The following is a 17069-nucleotide window of genomic DNA, read 5'->3' on the forward strand; positions in this document are numbered from 1 at the left end:
GTGTCCTCCACCATGAAGACTGACACATAATAGTCGTTCAATGCCTCAGCCATTTCCTTATCACCCAATATCAATTTCCCCTTCTCATCTTCCCAAGGACCTACTTTGACTTTAGCCACCCTCTTCCGCTTTATATACTTATAAAATCTTTTGCTATCTGTTTTTATATTTTGTGCTAATTTACTTTCATACTCTTTCCTTTTTTCTTGTTTAGTTGATCTCTGTTGCTTTTTAAAGTTTTCCCAATCCTCCAGTCTCCCACTACTCTTTGCGACTTTGTACACATGAGCTTTTAATTTGATACTATCTTTTATTTCCTTAGTTTTCCAAGGCTGGCTCTCCCCACACTTACTGTCCTTACTTTTGACTGGAATGTACTTTTGTTGAGCACTGTGAAAAATATCTTTGAAAGTATTCCACGGTTCTTCAACTGTCCTACCAAATAGCCTGTGCTCCCAATCCACATTAACCAACTCCTCCCTCATCCTGTTGTAGTCTCCCTTGTTCATACATAATACACCAGTTTTAGATCTAACTATTTCATCCTCCATCTGAATGCAAAATTCAATCATACTATGATCACTCTTTCCAAGAGGATCCCTGACTACAAGATCGTTAATCTTACCTGTCTCATTGCACAGGACTAGATCTAAGATGGTATTTTCTCTTGTAGGTTCGCTAACATGCTGCTCAAGAAAGCTATCATGGATGCATTCTATGAAGTCCTCCTCAAGGTTTCCTTGACTAACCTGATCCACCCAATCTATGTGGAAGTTAAAATCCCCCATGACAATTGCTACTCCATTCTTGCAAGCCTCAGTTATTTCCTGGTTATTCGCCTCTGCCACTGCAATATTTTTATTACGTGGCCTTTAGACAACACTCACCAGTGATTTTTTTCCCTTTACTATTCTTAATCTCTACCCAGATGGACTCAACATTCTGCTCTGTAGATCTTATATCGTCTCTCACAATCGCCCTGATATCATCTCTAATCAAGAGCGCCACCCCACCTCCTCTGCCTTCCTGCCTATCTTTCCGTATTACCTGATACCCCTTGGATATTTAATTCCCAGTCATCTCCACCTTGCAACCAGGTTTCTGTAATGGCCACTAAATCATATGCCTTAGTACTGATCTGTGCCACAAGTTCACTAACCTTGTTTCTAATACTACGGGCATTTAGCTAAAGTGCCCTTATACTCATTCTCCTTTTAGAATCCAGTGACCTACGTGATTTTTGCTTTTTACTTTTATGCACTCTACTCTTACTTTTTTCTTCACTAACTCTAGATTTGGTCTCTGCATCACTTCCCTCTTCCTTTTCTGTGTGGGTTCCTATCCCCCTGCCATATTAGCTTAAAGTCTCCCCAACAGCACTAGCAAACAATCTCCCTAGGACATTGATCCCAACCCTGCCCGGATGTAGACTGTCCAGATGGTACTGGTCCCACCTCACCTAGAAGTGGTTCCAATGCCCCAGGAATCTGAAACCCTCCCTCCTGCCCCACCGCTCAAGCCACGTATTCATTCTAGCTGTCCTGCTATTCCAACTCCGGCTAGCACGTGGCACCAGTAATAATCCTGAGATTATTACCTTTGAGGTCCTACTCTTTAATTTATCTCCTAGCTCCCTAAATTCAGCTTGTAGGACCTCATCCCACTTTCTTCCTATATCGTTAGTACCTACATACACCATGACAGCTGGCTGCTCACCCTCCCCTTTCAGAATGCCCTGCAGCCTCTCCGAGACATCTCTGACCTTTGCACCCGGGAGGCAACACACCATACGGGGGTCCCGTTTGTGGCCACAGAAGCTCCCCTCTATTCCCCTCACCCTGGAATCCCCTACCACAACAGCTCCGCCACTCTTTTTCTTGCCCCCATGCGCAGCAGAGCCACCCACGGTGCTATGATCCTGGCTACTGCTGCCTTCACCTGATGAGCCATTGCTCCCAATAGACTCCAAAGTAGTATATCTGTTTTGGAGGGAGATGACCGCAGGAGACTCCTGTACTACCTTGCTGCGACTACTTTTCCTGTTGGTCACCCATTCCCTATCTTTCCTACGATCCTTAAACTGTGGTGTGACCAACTCACTAAATGTGTTATCCACAACATTCTCAGCATCTCGGATGCTCCATTTCAGAGCAACGGATGTTAGCAGAAGAGGACCACGGGAGAAAGGGAAGGGGCCGCTGGGCAAGTCGAAGACCATTATCTGTGAATCTCTGCTAATCAGTTCTTCGCCTTGACCCTTCTTCGCTGAAACCCCATTTGAGCCAAAGCCCTCTCACTCTGCTACCCTTTCACTCCACTGGCCGCTCTGAATGCTGCCCTTCAGCTACTCCTCAGCTTTTTTTCTCCAGTCCTGCCAAAGGGTTTCGGCCAGAAACATAAACTGTACTTTTTTCCGTAGATGCTGTCTGGTCTGCTGAGTTCCAGCAATATTTTGTGTGTATTGTTCAGATTTCCAGCATCTGCAGATTTTCTCTTGATTGTAACTTAAGTGATTACCATATTGCTACTTCTGAGATTTTATAGTGCATTTGATGTTTCAATGACATTTAACAAATGAAGCTAATCTTTAATTTTAATTTGTTGTTCATAAATTACCTACTATATTTTGTAGTGACTATTCTTAAGAAATACTATAATTGCAGAAAAAAGACATTATATTTTTAGGTAGAGAAATAAAGGCTTTTAGTTTTTAAATAATAATGAACTTGAACTTTTCTTCTAACCTTACCCATCAAAATGTTATAAAATTATAGTTAGGCCCTAACTACTAATTAATGAACTAGCAGGAATAGTTTTACTCTATTTCTTTCAAATGACCACGATTTTGAATACTTTAGGCATTTAACCATTTATCACTTTGTGATCTTATTACTGATATTTTTATCCCACATTTTATCTTAGATTGTGGTGTGACTAAGCTGATTGTGGAGCAGGATCCATTGTTTTTCCTGTTTTTCCATGACTTCAACATTCCTGTTTTGATAAGAAATAGAACAAAGTGCCTTCAGCGCACGCTGTAAACTTAGAAAGCTTGATAAATATGCCATGTCAGCCAAAGTCAAATCCAGATGTTTTTAACATATTATACCTAGCCTTATTAAATGTCAGGTCTCTGGCTGGCAAATTAATGATGTGATTATTAGGCACAGCCTTGATTTTATGTGTCTAACAAAGATTTCACTAGACCAAAACAACAGTGCAGCAGTTCTTACTGCATCAGCCCCTTCTAATTTCAGGTTTATAAGTGAGACCGGGATAAAGAAACGAGAGGGAGGAATAGCCATTCAGTTTAATAATTCTTATCAGTATATGCAAACATCATATGGAACATTTGCATCTTTTGAATATCTTGCTGTTCAGTTGAAATCTTCCTCTCGCACTTTATTTTTAACTATATACAGACCGCCAAAATATCGTGCAACCTTTTTTGATGATTTTACTGACTATTGTTTGCATTAACTTTGACTGGGTAGTCACTGCTGGTGATTTTAATATCCATGGTGATAACCCCAAGGACAGTAGAGCTAATGAACTGTTCTGCATCCTGGATAACTATGGACTGACACAGCATATGACAGGACTCACACACAGCAACAGCCACACCTTTGACCTAGTCATTGAAGTCCAAACAATTCTGTGGTTGTGGTGACTGATGTTGCTATTTCTGATCATTTCTGGGTTCTCTTTGAAATCACTGTGTCTCTATCCACTAGCACTCAAACTGAGGTAATTACAAAATGGTTTATCACTGAAACACCAAGTATTATTCATGCAGGCCTTTTTTCCCACTTCTGCCCTCTCTCCGGCCTCTGTCAATGATTTTGTAGACCATTTCAACTCTAAAATTACAGATGCCATTGATGCAATTGCCCCCACAAAAGTACGAGTAGTTTCTGAAAAGAAAAAAGCACCATGGAGAATCACTTTGCTGGTTAAACTCCAAAAAAGAGTGTTGAAAATCTGAACAACACACATCAAAGTTGCTGGTGAACACAACAGGCCAGGCAGCATCTCTAAGAAGAGGTGCAGTCGACGTTTCAGGCCGAGACCCTTCGTCAGGACTAACTGAAGGAAGAGTGAGTAAGGGATTTGAAAGCTGGAGAGGGAGGGGGAGATGCAAAATGATAGGAGAAGACAGGAGGGGGAGGGATAGAGCCGAGAGCTGGACAGGTGATTGGCAAAAGGGATATGAGAGGATCATGGGACAGGAGGTCCAGGAAGAAAGACAAGGGGGGGGGGACCCAGAGGATGGGCAAGGGGTATATTCAGAGGGACAGAGGGAGAAAAAGGAGAGTGAGAGAAAGAATGTGTGTATAAAAATAAGTAACAGATGGGGTACGAGGGGGAGGTGGGGCATTAGCGGAAGTTAGAGAAGTCGATGTTCATGCCATCAGGTTGGAGGCTACCCAGACGGAATATAAGGTGTTGTTCCTCCAACCTGAGTGTGGCTTCATCTTTACAGTAGAGAAGGCCATGGATAGACATGTCAGAATGGGAATGGGATGTGGAATTAATTGAAAATCTGAACGTAGGTGGCGGAAGACAAAGCTACGGGTTCATTATGACATTTATAAAGAAACTCTTTGCATCAATAATTTAGAGTTGAGACGTTTAAGACAGTCCTTCTTCTCTGATATTATAAATAAAAAACAGCAATAATGCATGTGCCTTATTTGCTCCAGTTGTTCACACATCCTCTTGTATCAGTAGCACTTGAACTTCTATCTACAAAGTCATGTGATGACCTTGCGTTCTTTTCTATTGACAAAATTCAGAAGATTAGACATGCTGTTAGTGTCTCTGCATCAGGTTAGAAGTCAGAGTCATCCTTTCATTCACTTAGAAGTAATTTAATTAAGGTGACACAATTCAAACCTATTGACTATAAAACTCTAGAAGTAATTGTGTTACACCTGAAACCCTCCTCCTGTTCCCCTGACATTTTACCTACAATCTCTAAAAAAAATGTTTTTACTTTCTTGGTGCCAGACATTTTGTAAATAGTCAACACTTCTTTTCTATTAGGCTATTCCCCCAGAGCCCTGAAATTGGGGAAGCCCAGTTATTGTGCCTCTTTTAAAAAAGAACAACCTAGATGCCTCAGTAAGTAATAATTACAGGCCTTAATCAAACTTACCAGGTTTAAGTAAAATCATTGAAAATGCTGTTTATTAGCAACTTAAGCAACTGTACAATTGTTTTTCAGTCTGGATTTCAACAACACCATAGCACTGAGTCTGGTCTGGTCAAGGTTTTAAATGACATCCACTTAAACCATGATGTGATGATAAAATTTCGTTTTGGTTCCACTGGATCTCAGAGTGCTGCTCTTGGCACAGTTGATTATGTTGACAGACTGGAAAACTGGATGGGACTTTCCAGGACAGTCCTAAATTGGTTTAAATCATACTTACAGGACAGAGACTATTTCGTATTCATTGGTAGCTACATATCTGACCAAACAAAAATTTTATGCAGAGAAACTGTATTGAACAGATCACTGATTAGATGTGCCACAATCTCCTTTAGTGAGACAAAGCGAAAACTGAAATAATTGCTTTTGGTGCCAAAAAAGAATGAGCCTGTGCTCACTAAGAATCCCTGTGATTACAGTCCACAAACCAAGTCAGAAACCTTGATGTTGTGATGGACTGCAACGTAAATTTTAACTACCATATTAAGACAATTACAAAGTCAGCTGTTACGTACCCCTATCTGGATTGCCAAACCAGCAGAAATGGACCACTTAGTTGGAGTCTGGATTACTGGAACTAAGAAAGTTTTATTAAAGAAATAAGTAACACAGTACTCTAAACATAAGGATATAAATGCAACAGGTTAGCAATGATAAAACACACATGTACACAGAACTAGGGTAATAGGATCAATCAAGCTCTATCGCAGTCTAGGGGTAAAATGATCAGTCTCAAGTGACACAGAGTTCAGTTCAGTTTAGTTCAGTTCGCAGTATTCGCTGTTGTGCCGTTGGGGGGAGAGAGAGAGAGCGAATGATGAAACTCAAATCGGATTCAAACAGACCTTTGATATTCCTCGCAGTTAGCTTTCGGGCGAGCCCTTCGTAATGTCTTCGGAGATCACCGACTGTGACCCCTCCGTTCCGGATACGATCGTTCTTCTGCGGTGAACCCGGCACCCAGGCAAGGGCGGACACATACACCAGGTTCCCGCCGATCGTACCTTTTCACCCTGTGCGTCTATGGTCGGTCCCGCGACCAGACCTCCAAAAACTCCCACCAACTTGTGGGGGGGGGCACAACGCACTTCCAGGGTCTCGTTATCCGTGGTGTCAAGATGTGTCGCTTGCCTTAGCGAACCTGTTCCTTTTATCCCCCTGCTGGGGTATCGCCTGTCCATCAAACTTCAAACAGTTCAGGTTCAAAGCAACTGGTCTGACAATACTTGGAACTGTGTCTCTTTTCATTAATCTCTCTCATCTCTCTCTTATTAGCATTTTGAATGTTTCCCCCATTTGTCTCTCTCTTATCTCTCTTATCGGCATCAATTTTCTGATAACTTGGTCATTTGGTCACACAGCCTACGACCATCTTAAAAATATAGCGGGAGTTAAAGGGCTTATGTCTTGGCAAGATCTAGAAAAACTTGTCTGTGCATTTGTTTTTAGTAGACTTGATGACTGTAATGGCATTTTCACAGACATCTAAAACATCTCTCAGACAGCTGCAGCTCATTCAGAACACTGCTGCTGGAGTCCTCACTAATACAAAGAAAGTAGAACATAACACTCCAGTTCTCTGATCACTACACTGGCTTCCTGTCCATCAGAGGATTGGCTTTAAAATATTACTACTGGTTTATAAAGCACTATATGGTCTAGGGCCAAGATACACCTTTGATCTCTTAACCTCCCTGAGCTCTCAAGTCATCTGGGGCCGGTCTGCTTACCGTCCCCAGGGTCAAAATTAAACAGGGTGAAGCAGCCTTTAGTTACTATGCTCCACATATCTGGAATAAACTTCCAGAGGATCTGAAGTCTGCCTCAACTTTAAGCTCTTTTAAATCAAGGCTTAAAACTTTTGGCTGTAGCTTTCAATTAGAATCTCCTGCACTGTAACTTTTATTTCTTTATATTTATGTGTGATTTTATTCTCATTATATTGTCTGAAATTTGCTGTTTGATTTTTATGTCTTGTTTTATGTAAAGCACTTAGAGCTGCCTTGGGTTTGAAAAATGCTATTTGAATAAACTTGCTTTTCCTCGCCTTTTCTGCCTTGGCAATCTATGTAAGAAGAGTTCCTTAGCAATATTTTTCTTGGGGTCATCGGGGGGTCTTGGGGGAAATTTTGATCTTCAGTGAGTCATTTTCTGTTAGTTAAAATAGTGTTTGGAAAATTACAGACTCCGTGATTACAGCCAAGCATTTTCTGCAAGCTACATTTATTGGTCTCCATTGGAATACAGATTTTCTAACTGCAGTCCGCCAGTTGATTTGTTTTGATTTCTCATTAATTCTTCTTGATATTGGTTACCTCCATTTGTAAAACCTAACATAGAATTACTATGCTTTAAACAATTTCATGAAATTGTCCATCCTATATCAAAGGCTAGAAGAGCTGTTTCCTCACAGTTCCGGTGACCTACATTTAATCATGACCTGTGATGTTGTCTACATAGAGTTTACACATTCTTTCTGTTACTACATCAGTTTTAACCACTGTTTTAATTTCCTCCCACATTCCCACATCCATGTTGGTCGATCAATTTGCCACTGTAACTTTTCCCCTGGTATGTTGGTGATTGGCATGTCCCATCAACCCCTACCAATGCTTATCGAAACACCATAGAAAACATCATACCTGGATGCATAAAGGATTGATATGACAACTATTCTGCCTCATTCTTCCATCAGGCAGAAGATACAAAAGCCTGAAAACATACCCCACTAGACTGAAGGAGACAGCAGGGCATTGCTTCCAGAGGAGATATCAGGGGGTAAGTTTTTTTACGCACAGGGTGGTGAGTGCGTGGAATGGGCTGCCGGCGACAGTGGTTACAATAGGGTCTTTTAAGAGACTCCTGGACAGGTATATGGAGCTCAGAAAAATAGAGGGCTATGGATAACCCTAGGTAATTTCTCAGATAAGGACATGTTCGGCACAGCATTGTGGGCCGAAGGGCCTGTATTGTACTGTAGGTTTTCTATATTTCTAGGAGCTGAATGCCTTCTATGCTTGCTTTGACCATCAGCACATGGAGGAAACGTAACGAACCCCTACATCTTCAGATGATTCTTTGATCTCAGTATCTGAAACTGACATGTAGGCTGCCTTCAGGAGGTTGAATCCAAGAAAGATATCCAGACTGGATGGGGTACCTGGCCATGTACTAAAGGCCTATGCTGACCAACTGGCTGGAGCATTCACCAATATCGTTAATCACTCACTTCAGTGTGCGGTACCCACCTGCTTCAATCATACCGGTGTCCAAGAAGAACATATGGATCTGCCTCAATGACTATCACCCAGTTGCACCTACATCCATAGGGATGAACTATTTTGAGAAGCCTGTGATGAAACATATCAGCTCCTCCCTGAGAGGCGACTTGGATCTGTTCCAATTTGCCTACCAGAGCAACAAGTCCACAGCAGATGCCCTCTCATTGTCTCTTCACACAACCCTGGAACATCTGAGCAGCAAAGATGCATACATTGGGATGCTGTTTATCAATTACAGAGCATTAAATACCATCATTCCCTCAAAACTAATCAATAAGTTCCAAGACCTTGGCCTCAATATCTCCTTGTGCAACTGGATTCCGGATTTCCTCACTTGTAGACCCCAGTCAGTTCAGATTGGCAAAAACATCTCCACAATCTCCATCAGCAAAGGTGCATCACAGGACTATGCACTTAGCCGCCTGCTCTACTCACTTTATACTTACGTCTGTGTGGCTAAGCACAGTTCCAACACCACATACAACTTTGCTGATGACGCCTCTGTTGTGGGCCGTATCAGAGGTGGTGATGAATCGGCATACAGGAGGGAAACTGACATAAAGACAACCTCTCACTCAATGTCAGCAAGACCAAGAAACTTATTGTAAACTTGAGGAGAGGGAAACCAGAGGTCCATGAGCCATTCCTCACTGGAAGATCAGAGTTGGAGAGGGTCCGGAACTTTAAGTTTCTGAGTGTTACTATTTCAGAGGATCTGTCCTGGACCCAGCACGTAAATCCAATTGCAAAGAAATCATGGAAGCACCTCTACTTCCTTAGGAGTCTGCAGAAATTTGGCATGACGTCAAAAACTTTGACAGACTTCGATGGGTGTGTAGTGGATGTGTATTGACTGGTTATATCATGGCCTGATATGGAAACACCAATGCTTTTGAATGGAAAATTATACAAGAAGTAGTGAATTCAGGCCAGTACATCATGGGTAAAGGCCTACATAAGAGCATATCTACATAAAATGCTGTTATAGGAAAGCAGCATCCATTATCAGAGACGCCCACCACCCAGGCCATGCTCTTTTCTCTTTGCTGTCATCAGGCAGAAGGTACAAAATCCTCAGGACTCACACCACCAGGATCAAGAACAGTTACTACCCCTTAACCATCAGGCTGTTGAAAAAAGGGTCTTTTTATCAGCCACCAGCAGTATATTCATTAAATTTTTATCTCTTTTCAACCATTCTTGAGGTATATACCCAAATATATGGTCTTACTTTCTAAGGGTATTTCACATTTAAGGATGTCTTGTAAGGCATTGTGTATCCCACTCTAATAGTCTTTGATAACGGGACATTCCCAGAAAATATGATAATAGTTTGCACTTTGATTTCCACAGTTTCTCCAGGAAATAGGGAGGTTACTATCATAACGGGATTTCTGAGAGGGTGTAGTAAAATATCTTATCAAGTTTTTCCACCCAAACTCCCTCATTTCTGTGAACTGGTACACTTCCATTGATTCCTCCATATTATTGTCCAGTCTTCCTCAGATATTATTATCCCTCCTTCCTTCTCCCAGTTTGTTTTAATGTATGAAGTCGAATTTTTTTAAAGTTTTGACAAACCCCTATACACACTTGAAATTATTCTACTACCGTTGTCTGAATTATATGCTTTTCTAAATGGCTCTATCAAACATGTACTTGCCGGTTACATTTTTAACCATCCTATTAACATCAATAATTAACATAATAAAAATAATTAACATAACTGCACTAATTTGCCCATTCACTGAGATGCCCCCACAACCAATGATCTCACTTTAAGGACTCTGTATCTTGTTATTTCATGTTCTCATTATTTATTGTTATTTATTTATATTTACATTTGCACAGTTTGTTATCTTCTGCACTCGACTTGATCTTTCATTGATCCTGTTATAGTTTCTATTCTATAGATTTGCTGAGAGTTTGCCTGCAGAAAAATGAAACTCAGAGTTGGATGTGGTAACATATATATATTCTGATAATAAAATTTACTTTGAACTCTGGACAGCTTCTCTCCCACTATTATAAAACTATTGAATGGGTCCCCAACTCAATCCACCTCATTATGATTTTGCACCTCATTGTTTAGCTGCACTTCACTTTCTCCATAACTCTTACACTTTCTTCTGCATTCTTTTATTGTTTTACCTTGTTCAACCTCAATGCTTTCTGTAAAGATTTGATCAGTATGAACAGTATGCAAGTTAAGCTTTTCACTGTAACTCAGTACATGTGACAATAATAAACCAAATCCAATCCCAGTCTGCAGGATATTGATGGGGAAGTCGTGAAAACAGATAAGAATTAGTGTGTGATTGGTGAAAACAGGTGCTTGATTATCAGCACCACTTGGTGTTCCAAAAGGTCTATTTCCATGCTGTGTGATTCTGTTACTCATATTCTTCATTTTAAATAGAATTATTTTGCCTGGTACTTCTCTGCATGGTTGTTCAACTGGTATTCATCTGCCCAAATCCTTAGTCTATTTTTATTGAGGTGGCATGGTGGTATAGTGATCAGTGTAACGATATTACAGTGTTCAGAACCCATGTTCAGTTTGGCCACTGTCTTTAAGGAATTTAAACGTTCTCCCTGTGACCACGGAGGTTTCCTCCAGATGATTCAGTTTCTTCCCACATTCCAAAGACAATCAGGTTAGGGTAATTAAGTTGTGAGCATCAAAGCTGCTGGTGAACGCAGCAGTCCAGGCGGCATCTCTAGGAAGAGGTACAATCGACGTTTCGGGCCAAGACCCTTCGTCAGGACTAACTGAAGGAAGAGCTAGTAAGAGGTTTGAAAGTGGGAGGGGGAGGGGGAGGGGGTGATCCAAAACGATAGGAGAAGACAGGAGGGGGAAGGATGGAGCCAAGCGCTGGACAGGTGATAGGCAAAAGGGGATACGAGAGGATCATGGGACAGGAGGCCCAGGGAGAAGGAAAAGGGGGAGGGGGGGAAAAAAACCCAGAGGATGGGCAAGGGGTATAGTCAGAGGGACAAAGGGAGATAAAGGAGAGTGAGAGAAAGAGTGTGTGTATATAAGTAAATAACGGATGGGGTATGAGGGGGAGGTGGGGCATCAGCGGAAGTTAGAGAAGTCAATATTCATGCCATCAGGTTGGAGGCTACCTAGACGGAATATAAGGTGTTGTTCCTCCAACCTGAGTGTGGCTTCATCTTTACAGTAGAGGAGGCCATGGATAGACATATCAGAATGTGAATGGGATGTGGAATTAAAATGTGTGGCCACTGGGAGATCTCTAGGCCTCCTGTCCCATGATCCTCTCATATCCCTTTTGCCAATCACCTGTCCAGCTCTTGGCTCCATCCCTCCCCCTCCTGTCTTCTCCTATCATTTTGGATCTCCCCCTCCCCCTCCAACTTTCAAATCCCTTACTCACTCTTCCTTCAGTTAGTCCTGACGAAGGGTCTCAGCCTGAAACGTCGACTGTACCTCTTCCTAGAGAGGCTGCCTGGCCTGCTGCGTTCACCAGCAACTTTGATGTGTGTTGTTTGAATTTCCAGCATCTGCAGAATTCCTCGTATTTAAGTTGTGGGCATGCTATGGTTACGCCAGACATTTGTCTGCTACCCCCAGTACATCCTCAAAATGTGTTGGTTGTTTTTGCGAACAACTCTCTTTCTGTACATTTTGATGTTTTGAAGTACATGTGTCAAATAAAACTAATCTTTAACACAAGATATTCTACAGATGCTGGAAATCCAGAGCAACACACCCTTGTGGGTTACTCTTTAAATATTTAATCTTTTTCTTCTTGCAAATCTAATCACAGTGTTTTTGCTAATGAATGTTTCTCACTGTGTTGTTGCAAAAACTGAAGTTGTGCACGTACACCCAAATCTAGATTTTTAGTAGTACTGAGAAAACTTCATGTCCTTTTGGGTGCCCCTATTTACATCTTCCTAGTTTGAAAAAAACGTAAGAGAAAGCTTCCCTTGAGCTGTAGGCAATTATCACTGAAACTCTCTCAAGATTTCTCCATTTCTGACTTAGGAAGAGGAGTAGAATAAGAACATTAAGGAAATTCCTCATTAATGTGAAAGAAAAAAATTCTGACTCCTCAACTTATTCCAAATAAGATAAATTCTTCATCACTCACAGTCTGACAGATGAATTCAAGATATAATATTTGCATTCTTTCACTATTCCTCAGTTAGGTAGCATCCTAAAATAAATGTAATTCTCCAGCTATGTGCCGTTATGGTGTTCTTGTTCAAAATTTTCTCCCTCACCTGTTTTTATCTGCCCATTATCTCTCTCTTATCTGCTTTCAATTATGTCTCCATCATCCCCTTCCCCTCCTTCACCTAGCTTCTCTTACCTATTTTTCTTGTTTGCTACTTCCACCTATCAAGTCCAGGCCTTTCTTGCAACATTTTCCCTCTCACTCACCCATATGGTTCCATCCGTGTGTCACACCCTTCCCAAACTCTCACCACCCCCCACCAATATGGTTACACCTATGACCTATTAGCTCTTCCTCACCACCTTGTTTCCTCCCGCCAACCTTATACTGCCCGCTTTCTCTACACTCTCCATCCTGATGCAAAGTCTTGCTCTGAAATGCTGAGCAACCCTTTGCTTCCACAGATGCTTCTTAACCCACTGAGTTCTACAGCAGTTTAATTTTTGCTTCTGATTCCAGTATTTCCAGTTGCTTATATCTCCATCACCAAGGGCGACCTTGTACTCCAAAGTAATATTGGATATTTTAGACATATTTAAGCTTTTCTTAGCTGATACATAGAGTGTCAAAGGTTAGAAGTGCATGATGTCAAGCAACAGCATCTAATAAAGATCTGTTAGCTGTCAATGAATAACTGCTATTTTTCTATTAATTCATAAGAATTGAAGACACTTGCAGAATTGCTGATGAAGTCCAAGTAAAAGTGGTGAGATCAATATTGAAAGAAATAGAAATACGTTGATAGATACTAAAACTGAAATACGGCTCTGATACTTCAGTGACAGAAGAAGAAACATAAAGGGGCTAAGCTAGTTATTGATGAATGAAAACTGATATTGTGCATAGAATACTTCTCAAGAATTCTCCTCACCTATGTTAGAGTTCACTGAGCATCTGAGACCTTCTTAAATTTGAACTGGAACTTCTGGCAATTTATGAAAATCACTGAAGAGCTGAAGTCTTTGGAGCAAATACTAATGTATATACTCAACTGTTATATTTGACAAGTAGAAGTCTTCATGGGAATGACGTTTGCCAAATTAGAATACAATCTTAAAAAATAATGTATTGGGAGGGAAGTAGTGTGATCACTCAAGTCAAATATGATGTTCTCCTGAGGGGTTAAGTGGTTTCCCGTAAGTGAAAAAATACCATTCTCTTCCCTAACTTCAAAGTCAAAAGGTAATATTAGACACGAGTTCTTTCAGATCAGTAAGTGTATTTTGAGGAATGCTTTCTGTAAATCAAGAATTATATTTGCTACGATGGGTTTACCTTTGATATGTATTTACAGGCAAATACTTAAGACATTTCTTTGACATTTGCTTCATGCTCCTTGTATGAAATATTAACATAATACAAAATTGCTAACTTATCTATAAAATAATAGCAAAAGGAATGCCAATTGATGAGTTATACTAATTTTTTTGGCTATAGATATCACAAACTTAAGGAGATAATTAAAAAATGTTTTACCTACTCTTGCTAATGTTTGAAACATTCTTAAATTAATATAATAACCATGAAATATTACAGTTTTTTATTTTATTCCAGATGAAAATAGCTTATTAAAGGGCTCAAAAATATAATGGTAGTTATTACAAAACCCAAGCTGAGTTACAATTTTAAAATCAATACTACCTTTTTTATAATGAATACTATTCAGGTAATGTCTATTGTTCTTATGCAGTGTGAACCTTTTTCCACAAGTATCATGGAAATTGCATATCATGTTGCTGTGGTCATAAAAAGTATTACAAGTTTCTGCCAGCTGGACATATTTTGTTCATTTCTATGCTTGGTAATAGACAAGTTTGAAATATAAATTTAAGTGCAGTTGACATTTTTATCGGTATTTGCTAGATCCTACAAAAAGAACATATTGGCTTAGAAATTCATTTGGTTCCAAAATGGTGTATTAAAACTGCATAAACATTCCCTTGTGGTAATTTTACAAACTGCAAAGGTTTGTGATTTTCAGTTGCATGCCTAGTGCAATACTGCATACAGGTTTTTTCCCTCAGCAGTGGCTTATTTTCAAAACGATATTCCCTACAAATATATGCAAAAATAAAATTTTCAATGTCTACATATTCTAAATAACCTCAGTAAAGAAAGTATCCTCTTAGTAACCACCTGTCAATCCTCAGGGAAACGTATTTGTTTCAATTAGATCTCCAACTTTTTCATTGAAGTGGTTGACTGGAAGTAAAGATCCAGCTTTGGGATACTGGATCTTTCATCTCTCTTGGGAGAGTTACGGGATCATGTCCAAAATACACCTATTAATTTAGATATTGCGAGGCCACTGCCAGGCATCTAAGCTTACGTGAAGATGATTGACTCTGAACTGGCATGAGTGTTTTCTGGCTGTGGCTAAACAATACAGTTTCAATTCAGTTCATGTAACATTGCCAATATTTGTCAAATGAAAAGACAGCCCAATGACTTACTGTTCTTGGTGTAAAATATCACTGTTCAGAAATGCATTTGTCCTGTATCCATTTTGTCAATAGACACTATAGTCAAAAGTCACTATATATTAGAAGATCTATCCTGTGCCCAACACACTGGTACAATCATGAAGAAAGCCCACCTAATGACTCGATGTCATTAGGATTTTGAGGGTCTTGAAAGACTCTTGCAAATTTCTCGATGTTCGATGGAGAGCATTCTGACTAGTTGAGTCACAGCCTGGTATGGAGTCTCGAATGTACAGGATAAGAAGAGACTGTAGAGGATTATAGACTCAACCAGCTCCATCGTGGGCATAACTCTACCACCATCGAGGGCATCCTCAAGGTGGCAAAATCCATCATTAAAGACCCTGACTCTCCAGACATATCCTCTTCTCATCTCTACCATCAGAGAGGTAGTACAGGAGCCTGAAGACCATCACTCAATAATTTAGTAACAGCTTCTTCCCCTCCCTTCCACCATCATAATTCTGAATATTCCATGAACACTACCTCATTATAACACACTTTAGATTTCCAGTATCTGCAGACTTGCTTGTGTTTATGATTTACTACCTCATTATTCCCTTTTTATTTACTTTTGTAATTTATAGATTTTTAAGTCTTTGTCCCGTCCACAGCCGCTAAATAGCACATTTCACATCATATAAGACAGTTGTAATAAACCTGATTCTGATTGATACTGGAACTGTCATTCCAACATTTATTCTTTAAAAGTCAGAACAAAGTTGTAATAGAGAGGTTTTCATGTATTTGTGCTTAGATCTTTGAAATTTGCTGGATGAAGGGCTGGCAGCGGTGCCTTGATTGAAGACCTTGAAGACCAATGAGGAGGAAGGATGGTGCTCTTCACCACCGCCCCCCCTTCCCCCAGTCAGAGAGATCAGAGAGGATTAGCAGGATTGGGCAGGAGCACAACGGCCGGTGACCCCCCTAGGTGAGCAAGTCAGCGAGTTCAGAGTTCGAGGCCTGGAGTTAATACAGAAGATCAAAACTCCAAAGTCAATCAAACGTCCGGAAGTTGAGGCCCAAAGTCGAAACCCTGACTCCGAGTCCACTGAGGAAGCTGGAAGCCAAATATCTGCAAATCCAGTGGAGGCTGGCAGCCCAGAGGCAGCCTGTCCTTTGGTTGGAGAACTGTCTATGTATATGAATGGTGTTAGGGAGGATTCTGAGGTTATCTGAATATAGCAGATATTAATTCCAACAAAAAAAAACAGTATTCTGTTCTTAATGTAAATTGTAAATAGAAAGTAAAAGCACATTTCGGCGGGAGGAGAAGATGGTGGTGCGATGCAATGTGCAGCGGCCACTCGGGTGGTGATGTCTGTCATTTGTCAAGTAGGGTGCCGTGCACAATCCTGATTTGATGGAGATGGACATGAGAGCACGGAGGAACATCTGGTGAAACTTCTGAAATACCTGCTTCACTGCTGCTGCTACTGTGTGGTCCAGAATCTCTGGAGGAGAAGGCCCCAAGTCCTCAGCTTTGCTTGTTGCTCGGCGGCCGGGGCGAGGTCGAAGCGCTTGGCAGAGGATGGTTCTCGGAGGGGCTGGTCAGAGGCTCGAAGTTTTCGGATGGATTCAGAGTCCGCTGCGGTAGGGTGCTTCCGATGGTGCTGCATCGGCAAGTTGGCAGCGCTTGGAGGTTCATGGGAGGGAGAGTTTCTCCCTTCTGCCACTTGCGTGAGATGATAAGTCTATCGGGACTTTGAGACTTTTTTTTACCGTGCCCATGGTCTGCTCTTTATCAAATTATGGTATTGCTTTGCACTGTTGTAACTATATGTTATAATTATGTGGTTTTGTCAGTTTTAGTCTTGGTTTGTCCTGTGTTTTCTTGTGATATCATTCTAGAGGAACATTGTATTAATGCATGCATTTCTAA

Source organism: Mobula hypostoma, chromosome 5 (assembly GCF_963921235.1).
Source record: "Mobula hypostoma chromosome 5, sMobHyp1.1, whole genome shotgun sequence".
Lineage (NCBI taxonomy): Eukaryota > Metazoa > Chordata > Chondrichthyes > Myliobatiformes > Myliobatidae > Mobula > Mobula hypostoma.